The 5,733-nt window shown below is 41.2% G+C and overlaps 1 pseudogene; it reads left to right on the forward strand.

Moving 5' to 3' along the window:
* Positions 1-5,093, forward strand: part of LOC104982987 — a 13,157-nt pseudogene extending 8,064 nt beyond the window's left edge.
* Positions 5,094-5,733: the final 640 nt, after the last annotated feature.

Raw genomic sequence — 5,733 nt, forward strand, 5'->3', positions numbered from 1 at the left:
GAGTTTGCTTGTCCTTTACCCAATGTGAGCCTGGGAGTGCATTAGCTAGTATAGATGGCATGCAAGAAAAACAAGCAGTAGCCTTGGCATTAGCAACATAAGACCCTTGAGTTAATAAGTTCTTTCTTTGTTGTAACCCACTGTACCTTTGCTCCACAAGAATGTAGCTCTGTTTCCTACTGCAGAGTCCTACTGCTCTGTTTCAACAGAGGGGGACTGCAGACTGGAAAGATAAAGGGAAAGCAGGGTTTCTGGTTGACAAACTTTTATTAAGAAAGAGTTTCAAAATGTTAACAGGCCACAGGGCCAGAAGATAATGTACATAACATAAGACTCTTGTTTGTGGAAAGTTATGCAGACAATGTCCTGGTTTTGATAAAGGTAAAACTGATGGAATGTTGAGCTGATTCCGCATGACTTTGTATCTTTCACTTCTGGAAATGTGTAACTCAGGGTATAAAAGCCCCTTTTGAAAATAGAGCTGCAGACCCGTTTCACCTAAGCTGGGTCTCCTCATGTCATTCTCTCTCTCTCTCTCTCTCTCTCTCTCTCTCTCTCTCTTTCTTTCTCTCTCTCTCTCTGTTTTTCTCAGGCAGATTCCCTGGAGCACAGAGGCTCTCTGAGTTCACTTTTTTGCCCAGGCTTCTAAGACCCAATTGAGAAGGCGCTCTGTGTCTTCGCTCCAGGGAGAAAGCGCTTTGCGTCTTCGCTCCATTGAGAGGGTGCCTGTGGCCTCTGTGAACAGAGCAAGTTCCATGTCAGGGCCTTTACTGGCTTTCTGTGTAAACCAAGGGGTATCAGCCTCTTTTTCTCTCCTTTACTTTCTGTCTCGCCGGCGCCATTCATCCTGAGTGTATCCCTGGATCCTGCTGGGGCTGGACCCTGGCTAGTGGTGCCCGGCACAGGAACCCTAAGGTAAGTCTCCCCATTGTCGTTTTTGGGATGGCTAGGACCCCACTTAGGGGCTACTGCAGACCACCCTGAATAAGATAGTTAGGGTGAGGAAGAGTGGGTAGTGTTGAATCTTTCCTTGAAAACAGAAATCACTGACACGGGTAACAACGAATCAAAAGAACAGCAACTCTTTATAGGAGTAATCTTGCAATTGTTAAATAAAAGAGGAATTAAAGTTAAGAAGGCTAGTATTCAATCCTTTTTTACATTTGTACAAGAGCAATGTCCTTGGTTTCCAGAAGAGGGCACCGATAAGCTAGATACCTGGGAAAAGGTAGGGAAACAGCTAAAAACTTACTACACTTTGCATGACCCAGAAAAAGTCCCGACTGACAACTTTTCTCTATGGAACATGATTAGAGATGCTTTAGATCCTGCTCATAAATCTGAAGGGTAGATAATTTGAGAACGTAATGCGGGGCTGTTAGGATTGTGCCTGCCTAACTGCTGGCAGGGTGAAGTCCGTACAGAATCAATAAGAGTATTCTCTAGAAAAATGGGTTTCTCTGCATCTAAGAATAGACAAATGTTTATTGAAATATTACTTCACATGTTTCTTTCAATTCTAGTTTCCTGTGGTTCATGCCCAGGAGCGGGATTGCTGGGTCATATGGCATTTCTATTTTCAACTTTCTAAGGAGTCTCCACAAAATTCTCCATAATGGTTGTGCCAGTTTGCATTCCCATCAACAGTTTAAAAAGGTTCCCTTTTCTCCACACCCTCTCCGGCAATTATATTGTAGACATTTTAATCATGGCTAATCTGACCAGTGTGAAATAATACCTCAAGGTTGTTTTGATTGGCACCGCTCTTATGATTGATGCTGAGCAACTTTTCTGTGTCTCTTAGTACATCTTCTTTGGTTAGGTTTTCTGAGTAGTATTTGTAGCTGTGTATTGAGATGCATGAGCAGCTTGCATATTTTGGAGATTAAATTTTTTTGGTTAGTTTTTCAGTTGTTACTATTTTCTCCCAAATCTAAAGGCTACAGTTCAGTTCAGTTCAGTTCAGTTCAATCACTCAGTCATGTCCAACTTTTTGCAACTCCATGAATCACAGCACACCAGGCCTCCCTCTCAATAACAACTCCAGGAATTCACTCAGACTCACGTCCATTGAGTCAGTGATGCCATCCAACCATCTCATCCTCTGTTGTCCCCATCTCCTCCTGTCCCCAATCCCTCCCAGTATCAGAGTCTTTTCCAATGAGTCAATGCTTCATATGAGGCGGTCAAAGTATTTGAGTTTCAGCTTTAGCATCAGTCCTTCCAAAGAAATCCCAGGGCTGGTCTCCTTCAGAATGCACTGGTTGGATCTACTTGCAGTCCAATGGACTCTCAAGAGTCTTCTCCAACACCACAGTTCAAAAGCATCAATTCTTTGGCGCTCAGCCTTCTTCACAGTCCAACTCTCACGAATCCATACATGACCACTGGAAAAGCCATAGCCTTGACTAGATGAAACTTTGTAGGCAAAGTAATGTCTCTGCTTTTGAATATGCTATCTAGATTGGTCATAACTTTCCTTCCAAGGAGTAAGCGTCTTTTAATTTCATGGGCTGAAGTCACCATCTGCAGTGATTTTGGAGCCCAGAAAAATAAAGTCTGACAATGTTCCCACTGTTTCCCCATCTATTTCACATGAAGTGATGGGAACAGATGCCATGATCTTCGTTTTCTGAATGTTGAACTTTAAGCCAACTTTTTCACTCTCCAATTTCACTTTCATCAAGAGGTTTTTGAGTTCCTCTTCACTTTCTGCCATAAGGGTGGTGTCATCTGTATCTCTGACATTATTGATATTTCTCTTCGCAATCTTGATTCTAGCTTGTGCTTCTTTCAGCCTAGCGTTTCTCATGATGTACTCTGCATAGAAGTTAAATAATCAGGGTGACAATATACAGCCTTGGCGTACTCCTTTTCCTATTAGGAACTAGTCTGTTGTCTCATGTCCAGTTCAAACTGTTGCTTCCTGACCTGCATATAGGTTTCTCCAAGGCAGGTCAGGTGCTCTGGTATACCCTTTCAGAATTTCCACAGGTTATTGTGATCCACACAGTGAAAGGTTTTGGCATAGTCAATAAAGCAGAAGTAGATGATGTACTGGATCTCTCTTGCTTTTTTGATGATCCAGCTTATGTTGGCAATTTGGTCTCTGGTTCCCCTGCCTTATCTAAAACCAGCCTGAAAATCTGAAAGTTCACAGTTCACGTATTGCTGAAGCCTGGCTTGGGGAATTTTGAGCATTACTTTACTAGCATGTGAGATGAATGCAATTGTGCAGTAGTTTGAGCAATTTTGGGCATTGCCTTTCTTTGGGATTGGAATGAAACTGACCTTTTCCAGTCCTGTGGTCACTGCTGAGTTTTCCAAATTTGTTGGCATATTGAGTGTAGCACTTTCACAGCATCCTCTTTCAGGATTTGAAATTGCTCAACTAGAATTCCATCACCTCCACTAGCTTTGTTCGTAGTGATGCTTTCTAAGGCCCACTTGACTTCATATTCCAGGATTTCAGGCTCTAGAGGAGTGATCATACCATTCTCATTATCTTGGTCGTGAATAATTTTTTTTAATATAAATATATTTATTTTAATTGGAATTTAATTACTTTACAATATTGTATTGGTTTTGCTATACATCAACATGAATCCACTACAGGTATACACGTGTTCCCCATTCCGGACCCACCCTCCCTCACTTCTCCCTCCCTGTACCATCCCTCTGGGTCGTCCCAGTGCACCTGTCTCAACCAGTCCCAAGCAACCAGTATCCTGCATCGAACTTGGACTGGCGATTTGTTTCATATATGATATTATATATGTTTCAATGTTATTCTCCCAAATCATCACACCCTTTCCCTCTCCCACAGAGTCCAAAAGACTGTTCTATACATCTGTGTCTCTTTTGCTGTCTCACATAAAGGGTTATCATTTCCATTTTTCTAAATTCCATATATATGCATTAGTATACTGTATTGGTGTTTTTCTTTCTGGCTTACTTCAGTATGTAAAATAGGCTCCAGTTCCATCCACCTCATTAGAACTGATTCAAATGTATTCTTTTTAATGGCTGAGTAATACTCCATTGTGTATATGTAGAACAGCTTTCTTATCCATTCATCTGCTGATGGTCATCTAGGCTGCTTCCATGCCCTGGCTATTAGAAACAGTGATGCGATGAACATTTGGGTACACGTGTCTCTTTTAATTCTGGTTTCCTCAGTGTGTATGCCCAGCAGTGGGATTGCTGGGCCATATGGCAGTTCTATTTCCAGTTTTTTAAGGAATCTCCACACTGTTCTCCATAGTCACGGTACTAGTTTGCATTCCCACCAACAGTGTAAGAGGGTTCCCTTTCTCCACCCCCTGTCCAGCATGTATTGCTTGCAGACTTTTGGATCGCAGCCATTTTGACTGGTGTTAAATGGTACCTCGTTGTGGTTTTGATTTGCATTTCTCTGATAATGAGTGATGTTGAGCATCTTTTGATGTGTTTGTTAGCCATCTGTATGTTTTCTTTAGAGAAATGTCTGTTTAGTTCTTTGGCCCATTTTTTTGATTGGGTCGTTTATTTTTCTAGAATTGAGCTGCAGGAATTGCTTGTATATTTTTGAGATTAGTTGTTTTTCAGTTGCTTCATTTGCTATTATTTTCTCCCATTCTGAAGGCTGTCTTTTCACCTTGCTTATTATTTCCTTTGTTGTACAAAAGCTTTTTTTGTACAGTTCTTCCATGTATTCTTGCCACCTCTTCTTAATATCTACTGCTTCTGTTGGGTTCATACCATTTCTGTCTTTATCGAGCCCATTTTTGCATGACATGTTCCCTTGATATCTCAAATTTTCTTGAAGAGATCTCTAGTCTTTCCCATTCTGTTGTTTTCCTCTATTTCTTTGCATTGATCACTGAGGAAAGCTTTCTTATCTCTTCTTGCTATTATTTGGAACTCTGCATTCAGATTCTTATATCTTTCCTTTTTTTCCTTTGTTTTGTTTTGTTTTGTTTTTGCTTCTCTTCTTTTCACAGCTATTTGTAAGGCCTTGTCAGACAGCCTTTTTGCATTTCTCTTCCATAGGGATGGTCTCCAGGTGGAGGTACCTCACGCCCGAGGCCAGGGGCAGCAGCCGAGATGAGTAACCCCACGCCCAAGGAGCGGTGACTGTGCTGGCTCAGGAGGGCCTAAAGGAGCTATTCCACGTTCAATGTCAGGAGGGGGGCAGTGAGGAGATACCCATCCTCCAAGGTAAGAAGCAGAAGCTGCGCTTTGCTGGAGCAGCCATGAAGAGCTACCCCACGACCAAGGTAAGAGAAACCCAAGTAAGATGGTAGGTGTTGCAAGAGGGCATCAGAGGGCAGACCCACTGAAACCATAACCACATAAAACTGAAGCCTACATATTCACCTTAATTAGTTTCCTTCATTGTACAAAAGCTATAGAGCTTAATTAGGTTCCTTTTTTTTTAATTTGTTTTTATTTCCTTTACTCTAGGCAATGGTTCATAGAGGATCTTGCTGTGTCTTATTTTAGGGAGGTTATACCTATGTTTTATTATAAGGGTTTTATATTTTCCTGTCTTACATTTACATCTGTAATCCATTTTGAGTTTACTTTTGAACATGATGTTAGATAGTGTTCTAGTTTCTACACAAAGCTGTCCAGTTTTCCCAGTAACACTTTTTGAAGAAAATACATTTTTCTGTTGCATATTTTTACCTCCATTGTTAAAGATAATGGGTGCATTAATATATCTTTGGACTTTATATTTTGATCCATTGG

This window comes from Bison bison, unplaced genomic scaffold, assembly GCF_000754665.1.
Source record: "Bison bison bison isolate TAMUID 2011002044 unplaced genomic scaffold, Bison_UMD1.0 scf7180017462949, whole genome shotgun sequence".
In the NCBI taxonomy this organism is placed as follows: domain Eukaryota; kingdom Metazoa; phylum Chordata; class Mammalia; order Artiodactyla; family Bovidae; genus Bison; species Bison bison.